Source organism: Leptopilina heterotoma, unplaced genomic scaffold (genome assembly GCF_015476425.1).
Source record: "Leptopilina heterotoma isolate Lh14 unplaced genomic scaffold, ASM1547642v1 Lhet_120, whole genome shotgun sequence".
Taxonomy (NCBI): domain Eukaryota; kingdom Metazoa; phylum Arthropoda; class Insecta; order Hymenoptera; family Figitidae; genus Leptopilina; species Leptopilina heterotoma.
Window position 1 is genome coordinate 871,253 of NW_025110838.1, and position 18,350 is coordinate 889,602.

The 18,350-nt window shown below is 25.9% G+C and overlaps 1 protein-coding gene across 16 annotated transcripts in view; it reads right to left on the reverse strand.

Annotated features, from left to right (window-relative positions):
- Positions 1-18,350, reverse strand: part of LOC122510693 (glutamate-gated chloride channel) — a 157,211-nt gene that overhangs the window by 85,798 nt on the left and 53,063 nt on the right. For 15 of the 16 annotated variants that reach the window (XM_043625623.1, XM_043625615.1, XM_043625606.1 and 12 more), the window contains exon 2: positions 2,794-2,986. The gene's annotated coding sequence lies outside the window, so the exon portion shown is untranslated. Of the gene's footprint in view, positions 1-2,793; positions 2,987-17,844; positions 17,913-18,350 lie in introns of those variants that run through there. The other variant, XM_043625527.1, reaches the window with a different exon arrangement.

The window sequence follows — 18,350 nt, forward strand, 5'->3', positions numbered from 1 at the left end:
TTACTTAAAAAAATTGTTTAATAAATAAATTTGTTTAAACATTTATTTAATAAATAAATAAACGTTATTTATTTACAATTTACTTTCATTTACCTAATCAATAAAAATAAAAATTAACTAAAAGCACGTGCTTGTGCTCAATGCCCGCAAATATTTGAAAACAAAAATACCTCTTTTCTGAAAATTGACTATAATTCTCCTTAATTTCGATTTTTTCTTTTCCCAACTAAAAAAAAAATAATTGGTAATATTTTGTTTCTATTTTCAAAAAATAATTTTAAAAAATATGGAAATCACTTTTTTCAAAAACTTTTTACATTGAAAAATTGACATTTTCTCAATGTTTTATGTTTCCTTGTGAAAGTTGAATTTTTTTGGTAAATTACACAAAATATTTTTTTCTAAACCATTTTTCTTTTTGCAAAACCTCAAAAAAAGTGACGTTTTCTAACTCCAATGTTTCCTCTGAGTTGAATTTAAAGTGACCTAATCTGCTATTGATAGTATCGATACCATGGCAAAAGTAAATGTCGAGGTTCCATGAAACGTGTTCTGCATTACGAATGTACTTTATATATATTTTTTTTCGTTTTTTTATTCCAGTAAAAGTTTAGCATCCTCCATATATTTATATTCACATGTATATATATATATACATATAGTACATGTCACATACACAAAAGTATCAAGACATTCAAACAAAGAATTGACGCAAGTAAATTTTCATTTTCTATTTTCATTTCTTTTTGCTTTTTTTTTCTTTCAAGTGACCCATTCATTTTTGCAAAAAAAAAAAAAGAAAAATATAATCGTTATTGACATGACAAAGAACTCGTTAAGTTTTATCCCGTTGGTTTTGTTTAGAGAGCCTCTGGGCATGCAAATTTATAGTGAGCAGATGCTCGCTTTTTAACGTTCTGCTCTTGCATTAAAGCAAAAGTACATAGAGCATAAAAATGTAGACGATTTACTTTGCAATTATATTTCTCTATTGTGTGTGTGTCATTTCCTGAAAACGGATTTTTCCCTCCCCACCATTCTTTCTCGGTCTCTTTTGAAACCACATTTAAGAGCATTTTTTATTGTCGTTTTATTATTGTGTAGGAAAAAAATATTTCATATCGCAGTTTATAATATAAATTTACTTGGAATATAATCTTTTATATCTTCTTTTTTTTTGACGAATGTAATCTTTTTTAAATTGATGTCAATTTTTTATGAACATGTCAGAAATTTATTTTATTAGTAAATTTTTAATTCTTTATTATTTGAATTTATAAATTTATAATACAGAATTTTAATTTTTTAATTCTAGCGTGGAATCTTTAATTTGAATTTGATTGGAATTTTTAATTCTTCAACATTTTAAATTTTAAATAATTAATACAAAATTCTATTTTTATTTTAACGTTATTTTTATTTTACTTTTTAATGTTCATTTGTATTTTCGAATTTTAAATTTGATTTGCTTTTGAATTCTGTATTAAATTCTGTATTAAAAATTAAAATATTTAATTTAATTTTACTTGTATTTTCTATTTTATTTTGATTAAAAAAATATTTTTTATTTTACTTATTTTAATTCCAAACTCAATTTCATTCTGCTTTTAACTTTATTGTGTTTTAGTTCAAGTTCTTGTTTTTGTCGAGAGTTTTAGTTTAAAATTTCATTTCAAATTTTTTTAAATGAAAAAAGTAAATTTTGTTGTTGTTGTTTCTTAGTAGTAGTAGTGAATAGTTAAGTTAAAAAGTAAATCAAGAATATTTCTAATTTTACCTTTACTGCATTTTGGTTTTCAGTTCTTAAATTTCTTTTTTATGTTTGTTTCCTTCTTCAGAAAAAATTAAATTTTTTGTTGTTGTTTCTTGGTACTAGTGAGTTGTTAAAGAAGAAATAAAAAAATATTGTAGTGCCAAAAAAGTAAATATGAGCATGAGGGAAATAAAATTTAACTTAGTACTGGGTCATCAATTTTATGCTTGTTATTTTTTTTTCAAGCCAAAACGATGGATTTTTTTTTTATGACAAGAGGTAAATTAAACAAGGAAAAGGAATATTTTACTAGGACGAGAAAGCAACGATTGGGAGGGCAATTGATTCTTGTTCAGTAGTCGCACATGTTCATTCGATCGAGGGCATGGAAATATGACCGGCGTAAAATGAGCTTATGTTCGAATTGAAACTTGAACATTGTGCCAATGATTTTTACATTTGTTACAATTTCCAAATAACACAATTTCTTTTATTTCTTTTTTTATTTTAGAAAAGAAATAATATTTTTAAATAAAGAAAATAATGTTTTTAAATAAAAAAAATACCTAATACTTTTAAATATAAATAAATAAATATTTTTTGTGGCAAAAAAATAAATAAATTTTTCACTTTTAAAAATAAGAATATAAAATTTTCAAATAATACAATTTCCTCCACTGTAATATAATTATAATACTTGTTTCTGTTTTTTTCTATTTTTTAAAATAATTTTTACCCATAAATTTTTCCACAAAAATTAATTAATAATACTTATTGTTTAAAATAAGTAAAAAATTTCATTTGTTAAGAAAGAATACATTTTTTCATCAAGAAATAAATTCCCTTAATATTTTTCAAAATATAGAACACGTAAATATTAATATTAGATACAATTAGAAATGTTTTGCGGATAAATATTCAAAAAGTAAATTTTAAATGCAAATTACAGAAAAAATAATTTTTATTAACTTGAAAAGAAAATGAAAATAAATTTTTTTTTTGAAAATTGAAAGTTCGAATACTAATATCGAAAAACTTGCCTTAATTCGAAAAATGTGACTGTTCGCAAGAAACGAGACAGGTTGCTGCTGTTCGTTGTGTAGTTGCCTTTAATTTTCACCTCCTTTCATCTTAAGCCTCATCAGTGCTGATTTGCCTTCCTTTTGTTTATTAACAATGCATGTCAAGCAATCATAATACACTTCCCTTCGCACGACAGTAATTATTATTGATCTGCAACAGAAAATAATGGAATCCTTATTATACTCACTGTTCATAATTATTGTCTAATAAATTATTTTTTTTCAGTCAATACTAAAAGTTTCACATTGAGCAATCTTGTCTGACTAAACCGATTTTTACTACTGATTCTGTCTTATTATTACTCTGTTTACTATTAACAACGGCTGACTAAAACCGACTCTTACTACTTACTTTATCTAATTATTTTTTTTTACTTCTAGTTTTGTCTGACTAAAACCAATTCTTACTACTAACTTTATTTGCTTATTTTACATTTAAAAATTACAAAGAAAAAAATTGCAAAAAAAATTGCAGAAAAAATTGCAAAAAAACACAGAAAAATAAGAAAATTTACAAAAATTGAATATTTGTCTAACTTTGAAAACTTTTTGATACTAAAAGAAAAAAAATCACGATTAGAAAGCACGTCTGACTGAAACTGACCTGTATCACTGCAACAACAAAGATTCAAAATACTTGGAGAATTGTGTCTGACAGTGACTGACCTTAACTACTTGATGAAATTAAGTGAAAATACAAATTTGATACAATAAATAATAATGAAGTTTGTTAATCTAAATTATAATTAGTTTTGTATTATATCAAAATTATTATGTCCAATTAGTGAATTTTCATTTTCGCAAAATTTATGGGAATTCCGTCCGGAATAACAATGAGATTATGACGTCAACTTTAGCAAGCTCGAGGGATAATTCATCTTCACAGAAAGTACACCTGGTACTTGAAAGCTCAAACAGAATATTATGGTCCGCGCACGTCTTGTTCATTCTCCTCTTTATTTATTTAATTTTCTGTTTATTCTTTTATTTATTTCTACATTCCTCCAATTGATAATTATTACTTTTATTCATTTGTTTCTTTATATTTTTTAATTACTTCTTCTTCTATTCATTTATTTGTTTATTGACTTATTTCGGTAGTCATATATTTGTTTTTCAAATATTTATTTTTTAAATATTTATTTTTTAAATATTTATTTTTCAAATATTTATTTTTCAAATATTAATTTTTTAATATTTATTTATTCCAATATTTATTTCAACTAGCAAATATTTATAAATTTCTCTCTTTGTTTATTTCATTAATTATCCGTTTATTTAATTTGTTAACTTATTTTGTTTTTATTTATTCTTTTCATTTTATTTATTTTACTTAAGTTATCATTCCTTTAATTATTTATCGAATTGTATATTTTTCCCTCATTAACTTATTTCATTATTTATTCATTTCTTCAAATTTTTTTGTAATTATCTCAATAAATGTTTTTTACAATTATTCATAAATTTTATGATTATTTCTATTTATTTTTGCAGCTATTACATTTTTTTAAAAACTGTTTTACGACCAAACGAAAAATTGCAAGAACTGAAGGTTAGGTCTGACTAAATCAGTTTGTACTACTGATTTTTAAATAATTCAAAATTATTCGTCTGATTATTAGTGTGTTTACCTACTTTACTGATTATTGCAAGAATTTGAATAGGTTTTCCTACCTTTTGCTTCTAATTCTAGTAATCCGATAAAAAGTTCGTTTATTAAAATTAAAATTGCAATTATTTTAAACTGTTTTGATACTAAGAGAAAAATTACAACAATAGGACTTTGCGTCTGACTAAAGACATTTTTACTACTGATTTTTGAAAAATCGTAAATGTCTGTCTGATTACTGGTTTCTTTATCTACTTTACTGTTTTTTATAAACTCATTTTTACATGTCTGACTAAAATTGTTCGCTTACTGCTAATTAGGGAAATAATAAAAATGCAATAATCGTTGCCTGACTAAAACTGACTTCTACTACTGATAATGAAATAGCAATCTTTGCCTGATTGAAACTGACCTCTACTAATAATACTAGAATAGAAATCTTCGTCTGACTAAAATCAACCTCTACTACTGATACTACAATAGAATTCACTAGTCTGACTAAATCCGGCTTTTACTACTGTTACTACTTTTACTACTAATTTAAAAATTTAATATTTTCATATAGTCTCACTACTAAGAGAAAAATTACAAGAACAGAAGTTGATGTCTGACTAAAATAGTTTTTACTACTGATTCTTGAAGTGTTTATAATCGTTTGTCTGACTATTAGTGTCTTTACCTACTAGCAGAATTTTTTAACTGACTTCAGGTGAATTTTGCTGATAATAAGATTCATTCTCACTATTGATGCTTAATTGCTAATTAATATTGTCGTAATTGTTATAAAAATAATAATTGTTAATTTCTTTATTTTATTTTTTAATTTCTTATTTTTTTATTATTCATTTTGTATTTTATTTAATTATTTTATTCTTTTTTATTTGATAAAATTATTCTTTCATTTTCTATTTAATTATTTATTTTATTTTTCATTTTTTAAAATTATTCTTTCTTTTTTATTTAAATTAACACAAATATCTGCGAGTAGAAAAAAATTTCTTCCAATTTATTAAGCAAATAAAATTACATCGACAGAGGGGGAAAAAAATACGTAGAAAACGCAATTCCCACAGGACGTGAAAATTGAGAGTGGGGGAAAGACACGTCTGTCTCTTTCTCTTTGCATGTTGTAATGAAACTTTGCGTGTTTATAAATTGACAGGATATTTATAATGAACAGAGTAAAGTCATTGTATACAGGAAGATTTGCTTTTCAAGTCTCGTGAATAAACGTTGGTAATGGAAAGGTGATGAGGGGAATAAAGAGGGACTTTCACAATAGTCAGCCTTGGCCTCTTGGCCCGATTCATGCATGCCTGAACATGTTACACTTACAATTTTATAAGGCATGTCTGAAGAAGGAAGAGTCTACAAGAGGTCCTTCATTCAGGATCATCTTTATAATATATACACATATATACCTATATTGTATATACACCCGAATACAAGACGATTTTCTATTTTCCACACCTTTTCTCCTTCATACAAGAAAATTCGATCTACCCAACTTCCATCAACACTTGCCTTTCTTTTTTCTTTTTCCATAAATTCAATTTTTTTCCAAAATTAAGAAATTCGTTTACGTTCAATATTTTCCTTTCTTCCATATTTTTCTTCAAAGAAATTTTCCAAAGAAAAGTGAAATTATTGGCAATATTTTTTTCAAGTTCAGAATCATGGGAAAATTATAGGAAATTTGTCGTTTTTTGAAAAATTTGCTTTTTTGAGAATCCTCGATATGCAATACATTTCTTTATCTCAAACTATGTGTAAAAATAAAAAAATTATATTTAGAAAAATTGAAATTTTCTTTTTCAAAGTTTTGTATTTTAAAATTATTAAATATTCAATTTTATTCGAAAATTAGTATTAATTAAAAAATCTCAAAAGATTTTCAAAAGTGATAAAAATTATTATCAATATTTTATTTTTCATTTTTAAATCTTGTAAAAATTAATTTCATAGTAAAATTAAAATTTTCTTCTCAACTTCTATAAAATGTTTTGTTGAGAAATAAATTAAATTCTAAAAGGTAGGAGTGGGGGGTGAGTGGGAAAATTCAAATTTATTTATACCAGTGGTAAAACTTTCTGTATAATAAATTTTATTGACAAGAACTCAAAAAGAACACTTAAAAAGTTTTTTTTTCTCTTTTCTTTTTTTTATATTCAAGACACTATCGTCTTTTGTTTTCTGACAGCACACAAAATGTATTTGTTTGAAATTTGCATTTTTTGTTTTTCCTTTTTCATTTTGCATCGTTTCTAAAAGTTAAAAACTTTCTACTGAGAGACGGTTTCCGTTTATTTTAACAACGCGCAAAAAGGATTCAAAAAGTACAACAATAAATTATTGTATCAAATGCCATGAATTTACATGTATATCACTGTATATTTCTTTTTTTTTCTTTATCCTCTTGGAGACAAATCCTGTTTCCTTTTCTTTTTTTTTTTACTTTTTGCCAGTTTTGTCCCCCGACCTTGCCGTGAGTGTGTAATCGGATTATTTGAATTCCCGTTTCTTCATGTCATGTGTCTGCCTAGATTTCTCTCTTTTTTCTCCTTCTCTCTCTATTTTTCTCTCATCTTTTCTCCTTTTCTCTCTTTTTCTCTCCTTTTCTCTCTCGTTTTCTCTTACTCCCACTTTTTAGTCTCTCTTTCTCTCTCTCTCGCTCTCTTACTCTCTCTTATTCTGCCTCTCTATTTAAAGCTTCAAAGAGATTATTGGCTTTACGCGTGTTTTCTCACTAATTGGATTGTGTTAAAGAGCCATTCGAGAAACTTGAGTGGATCGTTCGCGAATAAAAATTGTCCCCTCCCCCCTTCACTTTACCCTCACGCTTACTAAACTGATAAATAAAATACCAGTAATTACTGATTTTTCCTAGCGAGTAATTGATTTTTTTTTTTCAACGAAAACAAATTTGGTCCTATAGAAAAGGTTTGTTAAAATTGGCTAAATATTGGAAAATTTATTTTTGTCAATATTAACTGAAAACAATGGTGCAAATGAAATAATCATATAAAATCAGTAGAAAACATCACTTTCAGTCCGACAAAACTGGTAGTAAAATTAATTATTTAAGAATTAGTAGTAAAGTCTACGTACAGTCAGACAAAAAATTAAAAATAAAATAGGTTGCTGAAATAATAAAATAATAAGATAAAGTCAGTAGTAAAAATCAGGTTTAGTCAGACAAAGCTAGTAGTAAATATTAAAATAATCAGATAAAGTTAGTAGTACGAAACGGTTTTAGTCAGACACAGCTGGTAGTACAAATATTATAATCAGTAAGAGGTTCTTACTACTTACTAAAAAATTTGCAAGTTTGACCGTAACTGTCTTTTACTACTAATACAAGAAAAAAATTGTAAGTCTGACCTAAACGATCTTTTACTACTGTTACGACAAAAAATTTCGTAACTTTGACTTTTACTACTGCAACTAAAAAAAATTCGTTTAGTCTGAGTTGCAAATTATAATAACTGGAAAAAGTAAGTAATTTTTTCAGTCTGACAAAACTAGTAGTAAATATAAAGTAATAAAAAAATCATTAGTAAAACTTTTCTTAATTTTAAGTTTCAGTAGTATAGTCTACGTGCAGTCAGACAGAATGTTAATAATAAAGTCGGTAGTAAAAATACAATAATCAAATAAAATGAGTAGTAGTATTTCTGTCAGATCAAATAATTCAAATTATTATTACCAGTACTGATGGACGTGTATAGTCAGACAAAAATTAAATTTTTGTCTAAATACAAAAATGTCTGACTAAAATTTACTTTTACCACTGTTAGTAGTAGAGATCGACTTGTGGTCAGAAAGAATGTTAATAGTACAATCAGTAGGAAAAATATGATTAGGAAACATAAGTAGTATAAATTGGCTTTAGTCAGACCAGATTTGTAGTAAAAATAAACAATTCAAGTCAAATCAGTAGTAAAAAAACGTTATTAGTCAGACAAGCCAAGTAGTATAAAATTAACATAATAAAATATAATTTGTAGTGAAAATAAATTAATCAGACGTAAAATTAGTAGTAAAAATCGTTTTTTGTCAAACGAGATTAGTAGTAATAAACAATTCAAGTAAAATTAGTAGTGAAAATCGTTTTTGTCAGACGAAACTAGTAGTATTAAATGAAATTAATAAAATAAAATCAGTAGTAAAAATCGTTTTCTGTCAGACAAGTTTTGGAGTAAAATTAAAATGCGATAAATTCAGTAGTAGAAATTAGTTTTAGTCAGACATTACAAGTAGTAAAAATAAACTAATTAGACAGGGTCAGTAGTATAAATTGGTTTTAGTCAGACAATAGTTGTAGTGAAAATAAAGTAATCAGATAAAATCAGTATAGTAATAGTAAAATAATTAGATGAAATTAGTAGTAAAAATCTGTTCTACTCCTACAAGACTGCAAAAATAGAAGAAAAAAAGGTTAAAATCAGATAGATACAAGGGCATAAATATTTCTCTTGATTGTGAAACAGCGTCTTGGAGGGAAGTATTCTCCGGGGCATAATGATGCTTAAGTGTTCTCTGACGATGAAGTTGTGAACAGGGTGCTAAGGCCTCTTTTGAATACTAAAAAGCCAAGAAGCACATGAGAGAAGTCAACTAAAGGCCACTGACCCTCCTTCAAGTCAAACTTGAAGCCTCCAATTATAATGTTTTCGAGGATCTTTGCACATATGCGCTATACATGCAAGAAAAAGAAAATTACAATTTTTCCTACAAGAAAATTGGGAGTTCATGAAAAGAAAGGCGAATAGGTAAATTGAAGAAAAGGCACAAAAAAAATAGCAAAAATTAGACGAAGAAGAGTACTAATGAAATTGCCAATCGTAACGAGAGAGGGAAAAAAAACGCTCGAAATGGAAGTAAACTAACGTGACAATTATCCGACAAGACTCTCATCCAATTTGCCTTTTTTCTCTTTTCGAAAAAAATCTACATTTTCACCCTTTTTTTCACCATTCTTCCACTTTCTTCTTTTTTTTATTTTTGCAATTGAATACGATTTTCCGCATTCTCTCCATTATCCTCTTTTTTGATCGAATTGCATTTTTACCTATTCTGCACTTTTTTTTGTTTATTTTCCACTAGATTTAATGAAATTGAACTTAATTTAGTGAAATTTGAAATGGAAAATGTTTGTTATTCGAAAAAGTTTAATTGAAATTTTTGCTGATAATGAAAAAATAATATAAGAGTTTTGGTAAATTTTGAGGGGCAAATTTTTGTTTAGTTTTGTAGAATTTTTAGAAGAAAAAAACAGAAAAAATTTTTATAAATTAAAAACTGGATGTCTGACTAATAATTGACATTAACTACTGGTAACGAAGATAAAGAAGTTTACATGTCTGACTTAAGTAGTGTTGTACTACTGAAACAATGGAATAATATGTTCTAACTGGCTTTTACTACTGCTACAACAAAACAATTTTAAGTCTGACTTAAATGGTCCTTTACTACTGTTTTTACAAAAAGTTGATCTGTCTGACATAAACCGACTTTTACTACTACAAACACAAAAATTCTTTCGTCCGACTTTAAGTGGTTCTTACTACTTGCTAACTAATTTTATTAATACCAAAATAGGTAAAAACCTTTGTCTGACTAAATTCTACTTTTACTACTGTTATGAAAAAAAAGATTTATTTATATAGAAAATGTCTTTCTAAGAAGAGAAAAATTACATGAACAGAAGTCCTTGTCTGACTAAAACAGTTTTTACTACTGATTCTTGTAATAGAAAAAATCTTGTCTGACTGAAATTGACTTTTACTACTGGTATCACAATAAAATTTGTATTTTTTAGGCTATCATGTCTGAGCAAACTGTACTTTTACTACTGTTATAAAAATTAATAATTTTTCGTCTGACTGATGGTGTCTTTACCTACTACGAGTTTCTTTCGTTTAAGAACATTAAAATTTTGTCTGACTGAATAGATATTTTACTACTGAATCCACAAAATTCTATAAAAATAAAAAATAATAATAATGATAATAATAGTAATAAGGAACATTCAAGTTTTGGCTGACTAAATAAATACCCTACTACTGAATAAACAAAATTCTATAAATGTGAAAATAAAAAAAATAATAATAATAGTAAATAATTGTAGTAAAAAGTAAAGTTATTGTAAGTATAAATAAATTCTAACTGTAAGTAAATACTAAAAGTTAGTAAAAAATATAAGGTAAGTAAATAGTAAAAAAGATTTATAAAAATAAATAAGGTAAGTAAATAAAACTAAATAAATACTAAAAATAAATAATTAAATAAAAAATACGTTAACATTAAAAAAAAATTTTTTCTCAGTTCTATTTTTCAATAAATGTTTCTAATTAAAAAAAATAATAACATCCTACAATGGCATTTTCCTCCTAATTTATATATAATTACAGGAAAAATTGCCATGTTACAGGATAGTCAAAGAGAGAATTTTTAAATAGACATGCATGAAAAGAAGGTCATGGCACTGACAAGCAGAAATCGACCGTCATTTATCGATTAAAATTCTATTTTTGTTTGGGACAGTTTGCATAAGAGTAAGAATCTGGTGTTTTTTTTCAATTTTCCCTTCTTTTTTAAAGTTCCTAATTTATTTTCTACAGACGAAAGAAAAGAGACTATTTTTATATCCGCATCTATATAGGGGCAAAAAATAAACTGCTGTCTCAGAAAAAAAAGAAATGGAGAAGAAATAAGAAGAAGAAGAAAATAAAAAGATATCGAAATCAGTGAGTGACGAACCTTCGAGATGTGAAGGAGAAAACTTTTCTTCGAAAATACTTTCAATATAACATTACAACAAATCTTTTCGAGTTTAAAGAAGCCTTACAGGAAAAAAGAAAAAATCTCATTTTTATCTGAAAGTCTTTAAAGAAATATTATTTTTTTTATAGAGAGCAAATGTAATTAAGTTATAAAGCAAAAGAGGTCGAATTAAATTTTTCTCTTTTTATTATTTTTATAATAATTATATTAATTATTTTCTAATTGGTCATTATCTATTATTCACTTTGGTAAATATTTTCTATCAACAACAAAACTTTTGTTCGGCATTTAATGCGCAACTACTTTTTTTTATTATTTATATTTAGTTATAATTTTCTTTCTAAAAATTAAATTCGTAATTCCATCTTTTTTTTGTTTGTTTTTATGTTGCTTTTTTATTTTTTTTGTATTTTCTTCTTCTTTTTTTGATCTTTTCTTGTTTTTTTTGTTTATTATTTTTTTCTTTCTTTTTCTGAATCTACCGTTTAACTTTCAATTACTTACTTCAGTCTTTAAAATTCAAATAGCAAAAAATTTTTATCGTTAAATTTTCCTTATCAGTGATTGGTTAAAGAAAAAAAATTCTCTACGCTCTAAAAAATCCACGTTATGAGTTTTAAAGTATTCTCACAGAGTTTTATAATCTTAATCAGATATCTCCTGCGAGTGAAATCTGATTCTTGAAAAAAAAAAATATTTGAAAAAAAACGATGAAATTTTAACAGGAATAAATTACTTCACGGTTTTCAAGTTGAAAAGAAAGTTTTTCCTTGAATGATAAATTTATTATGTTTGAGATTGTTATCGTATTCGGAGAGGGTATTAAGACTTTTGTTATATTAAAGAATTGCTGACTGCATAAGTCTACATATTTTCTCTTTTATATCCACTTTTCCTCGTTTTTCTTTCTCTTTTTTCACTGTCTTCCACTTTTATTTTCTTCCCTCTTTTCGTAAAGTCATCCATTTTCTACTTCAATATTTATCAAGTGAATCAAAATTTTAAGAAAGAGTATAAAATTAATCGAATAATGGAAATTATTTTTATATTATTAAAAGAAAATTTGTTAAATAAAAAGAATTTTAAAAACAGAAAAAAATTAAATGAGGAAAATGAAAAATAATATAAAAAATAATAATAAATATCTAATAATAATAAAAAATAAAATCTAATAATAATTCAAAATTTAAAAATTTTTAAAAATAAATTTGTAAAGTAAATTAATAAATGTTGTTCGTAAAGTAATTTTTTTTTCTTTTTGCAAAATAATTTGACACCTTGGCACGGTTTTTTAACGTATGAGAATGGATTTCGTGAGTACACATAATTTGCATATATGTATGAAGTAGCTGGTGCACACGTAAGAGTACTACAGAGGAGAAGAAAAATAAGTTGGGGGTAAAAAAAAGTGTATATTAGCTCGTTGAATACGCTTTGAATATGTGAGAGAGCGCTCTGTGAGTAAAATTTGCGTGAACAAGTGCCTTTTCATTGATAAATTAATTATCCCTCCACATAATGCCAAGTAAAACATTCACACACTTTCTCTCAAACAAAAAAAAAAATTTGTTTCACTCCAGAATTAATTAACTTTAAAAAATGAGATTAAAAAATTAGTTTGAAAAATTAGTTACAAAAATTAGTTACAAAAACTGAGTTTTAAAAAAAGTATTTTATAAAATTAGTTTAAAAAAAGTATTTTTAAAAATTTGTTCAAAAATTAGTTAAAAATCAATTTAAAATAATTTAGTTCAAAAAATCTAAATTTAGAAAAATTTACTTCAATTTTCGTAATTAGGGGAAAAAAATAAATGTCTTTCTATTTTAATTTTTTTTTTTTTTTTTTTTTTTTGACACAAATTCCTAATTATCAATCGAGGGAAAAGGGTTCACGATCGCAAGGCCAAAGACGTAGTATATTCATTTTGTTTTATTCAAAAGCGAAGGAACTAGATATTTCAGTGAAATAGAAACGAAATGCGTTTGAAAAAATAAAGAAGAGCACGTATAAATTTATTATCGATGAATAATGCTATTTTTGATTATGAGATTAATCGTTTATACGCAACGTCTATAATCCGCTTCCTCGAATTCAGGGCCGACGTCAAGAAAGTCGCATTTATTTTTCACCTCGAAACCCACATCGAAACTAACAATCATCGATCGGCTTTCTTCGCGCCCATAATCACCATTTTACCGTAGCCTTCACCCAGAGAATGAGCTAAGCACTCATATTCAAGTTATGGTTTCAACACGCACGCACACTACTTTTTTTTCTCTTATTTTTTTTAACGACAGAGAGAGAGAGGGAAAGGAAAAAAATCCTGCAGTTTTTTATTAGTTCTCTAATCTTTACACTGTTTTTGAAAAATAAAATTATTCTTCTCGAAGGGTGTTAAAGAAATGTAAAATAAAATTTAAAATTAAAAAATAAATAAAATATAAAAAATGTAAAATATCTATTTATTTAATATATAAAGGAGATTAAATAATAATTTATTATATTAATGTAGCATAAAATGAAAATATAAATAGAAAATATAATTTAACTGTCAACTTTTAATTATTTAACTTATGTACGAGACAATAGTTATTTTTAATTTAAATAATATAAATTATAATAATAAATAATACAAATAATAAAATAATATTTTCAAATTTTACGAAAATAGTGAAAAATTCAATTAATGAACAGTAAGACAAAACGTCAACAAACGTTATTGTGTATATCTTTCTTCGAAATGTATCTCTTTTCTGGTAAATATTTGAGATAAAAAATAAATAGCTCGATATCAAAGTCTGCCATGTCAATTGAAATCTTTTCTAGTTTGACAAATCTTGATCTCAACGTTGAGGAGTTGAGAAGCACTCGACATTTTTCTCAATGACATTGAACAGAAGATACGAGAGATAAAATTTTTATATCTATTTCTTTAAACACGATATTACGAAGAAAAATTCTCTAAATCGTTGAACTTGTGATATTTTTGTGAATCAATAACATCACATCGTTTTTTTCCCATTAAATTTATTTTTTTTTTTGACAATTTATTTTTAATTTTTTTTTAATTTTATCTTTTGAAAAATTTGTTTTAGTTTCTTTCGATTTTCTCTAATTGGAAATTTTTTATTTATTCTTTTGACAAGTGGTTTTTTATAAACCATAAATAATAATAATAATAATAATAAACCATAATTTTTTCATTGAAACTATTTCGATTGATTAAAATATAGAATTTATTTTGCTATTCTTTTATTGCAATTTTTTTTTCAAGTGGAACTAAGAAAACAAAAAATATTTTTGACTGCGAGGTCATTAAGTGAAGAAATGGTAATGACCTTCTTAAGATGGATAAAGGGGGAAATATATTCAAGGGTTTGTTCCACATTATGACCGTGACATAGTGCAGCTTTCCTGGTGTCTCCTCGTACCACCCTTAAACTATAGCGCAAACACACAGTGACGACCTGCAGACCGACTTTCCTATATAGCCAATCTGCGGTCACATAAAGAAAACAATGACGTAACGATGTAAATCTCTCGTTAAGCCTCACTGGGAATAGAATAAAAACCCCCATTGGAGCAACACAACATTTCGGTCAGAAATTTCACTGGAATAGTTTCTTGATAAATTTTTCTTACCAAGAAATCGGAAAATTTTCGATAATTATTTAATTTCAGTTAAAGATAAATTTATTTCTACTTTTAATTTTGTCACTAGTTCTACTTTTTTCATCAGACAAAGAATTACCTCAAGAACAAAATTGACCTCCAGCAATAGTACAAAATTCGAAATCGCATTAATTACTATTAGGGGAACATAGTCTAGGTCGGCCACCTTTTTGACTTTTGTTTATAACTTTTTTTTAAAAATGAATTTGGACAATTGAAGTATATGGTTGGAAAGTCCTGTTTAATAGGAACATTTTTTCTGTACAAAGTAAATTGACAGGTTTAAAAATGAAAAAGTTATAAAGATTTAAAAAAAAAAAAATTTGTAGTCCAGGTTGGCCATTACAGTCAAGGTCGGCCATGTTTAAAATTCAAAGGGCATTAATCGTTAAAAAATAAAATAACATGTTTGGAGTTACGGAAAATTGATTCTTTATTGTTTACAGTTTGTAACTTAATGAAATAACAAAATAATAACAATAAACAATATAAAAAAATAAATATAAATAAAAAAAAGTTTTGCACTAAAATATTAATAAAATTAAATAAAAATATTAATAAGATGATCAATTATATTATGAGTTATACAGAATTGCAGTTTTTGCAAATGAAGTAGCTCGTCCTCAACTTTGCGCATTTTAAGCACATAGTGGCCGACCTTGACAGTAAGTAACATTACCGAATTGTTGTAACCATAAAGAAATACGTTTCGGGATTCGATTTTTTACTTTGTTTTCCTTTCAACCATGAGTCCCACAAATTTTCTGCATACTTGCCTTGACGATTCAATTTGTTTTTTATCTTTTATTAATGGTTTTTCACATTATGCACAAAACTTTTTTTGAGCTTTTTTTGTACCGACGTCACAGAAAACACAATTTTCGATTTTCCGAAAATGTAATTGAACAAAAAGTTAGGTTTCACTAAGACAAGCTTCGACAAAAATGCGCGTAGGTGGCGCTAGTGAACTTGACAAAAAAACGCGAGTGGCCTACCTAGACAGTAGGCCAACCTTGACTACATTCCCCTACTAATCAGTTGAATTGCCGCATTTATTTAATGAAAACCGCTATCATCTAATTAGAATCTTTTGACTAATTAGACTTTCAGAAAGTGGTTATCGCACATAAGTACTTTTCATATATGATCTTGAATTATCTGTCATTAAGAATCAAGCGAGCATTAATGAAACGAGTCAAGTTAAATGAAATTATAACTAAATTAGTAAAGTTAGATTGACATTATAAAAAGTAAAATAAAAGTATGTTCGTTTCGTTCATAATAAAAATATTTTTGATATTAATACTGTTCTCATGACTAAAGTTCAGAAAGAATCAATATAACAATCGAAAGAATCGAAAAACTAGGAAATAATTATGTTTTTTTTTCCGTAATTACCAAAAAGAAGATCAAAAAGTGCTGATAATTTTATTTGAGTCAACTTCTGATTGACACTAACATAAAAATTCTACTTCAACTCTCAAGCAGTAAAATTTTATCCAATTTTTCACCTTTATTTTTCCTGTAGAATTTTCATGATTCAATTTATAACTTATAGTCATCGTTCCTTCTGCACGTGCAGTCCGAAAACTTCTCTCCCCTTTGTCCGAAAGTATTCTCTCTATTTCTCTCTCGTCATAGTTTCAAATTGTTTTAGGGTTGTTTTTTACCCTACTCTAATCATTCTTTCTGAGAAAAATTATTTTTCCTTCATCAAGATTATTTTTTTTCTATTAAAAAAATCACAGGTGTGTATCTTCTCAGAAAAAGAAGAAATGAAATTCTCATTGTTAAAAAAAATTCTCTTAAATAGAAAGAAAAAGAAAACATTAAGAATTGTAATTAACAAAAATTACCAAAATATAATAGAAAAGTGTTTCATCTATAATTCCAAAAAAATCGATTTACTCTTTATAAAAGAGAATATTTGACTACTTAACATTTTTTTTCTTTTCTTTTCTGAAATTCACGAAACTCATCTGTATATGTCGTGAGTGCGGTGTACAGTTGGGTTTATTGGCTAAACTAAAGAATCTCAATAGAATATTAGCATGAATTCTAAAGGAGATCGATGAAGCCGTTCGCTTTGAAAAGCCCAATTTAAAGAAGCCGGATCCCCTCCCTAGTGAGTGGTGTACTATTCAAGAAAGAAAACCAATATTGGCGGAAAAGTTTTTATAAAAAAGGAAAAAAAAATTTAGCTCTCAGCATCTGATGAAAATGCAAATGCGAATGTTAAAGCCGAATGAATTTAATTCTATATAATTAAAGAAAGCCCCGAGAGAAATGAGAAACTTCTTTCAATATCCATTTAAGAAAATATCGAAAACTCTTAAACAGCCTTTCACCAATAATTAGCAAAAAATATAGAAAAAAATTAACCAAAAATAAACAAACAAAAAAAGCAAAAATTATTTTTAATTATTATTCTACTTCTGTCATTATTTTATTATTATTATTATTATTTTATTTCGGCTTTGAATGTATAATTATTTTTTCATTATCAGCTGAAATAATAAAATGTAAATAAATAATTTCTATTTAGTTTATTTAAATTTTATTTACTATTTTATTTTCAAATTAAGTAAAAATAGATAAAAATAAAAAAAAATAAATAAAAAAAATATAAAATAAATGAATAATACATAACGAAAAAACTGAGGGGGGGGGAAGGTAAAAAAGTTTCGAGTGCCAGTTGAATAGACAAGTTTCCTGTCAAGCATTTCATTTTTCAACATTCATTCATCTATTATTCAGTGGCCAATGCATAAAAGTTACAAAGTAAATAATTGTTTGGAATTTTTAGACAGTCGTCGATATTTTACAACACCAACTTGAAGAGGTGTTCAATGTAACTTTCAACCCGAGAATTATTGTCGTAATATATTTAGTAGTCAGTGGTTGGGAAAAAAAAATATATTACTTTACTCAGACAACGCACCAATTTATTAGTTTCGATTTTATTTCCAAGTATTTACTGAAAAATTTTCCTCGAACCGTAAATAAAACTTTTATCAAACATATTTTACTTTTATTTCAAAAAAAAAAAAAAAGAAATCAAACAAATAAATGAAAATAAATTTCCACTGCTGACAATGGAATCACAGTGTAATTCTTCCAATTTTTTTTGTTTTCTTTAGAAACTCAAATTTATATCTAAACTTTAGAGATAGTTTTAATTTACACAAAAAAGGAATAAATAATAAAATTTATATAAAAGCAAAAAAAATATTTTCGAACACTTTTTTATATCAGTTGAAAAATAAATTACACTTTTTATTTCTATAATTACACTCTTTTTAATACATTCTCATAAGAAACAAGGACATGTTTAACTTTAATTCGTCAGAATTAAAAATAATACTAACCGTATGGGGAAAGAATTTTTATTTTAAAAATTAAAAAAGAGAGAGAGAGAGATGATTTTAATTAACAACTTAAGTACTG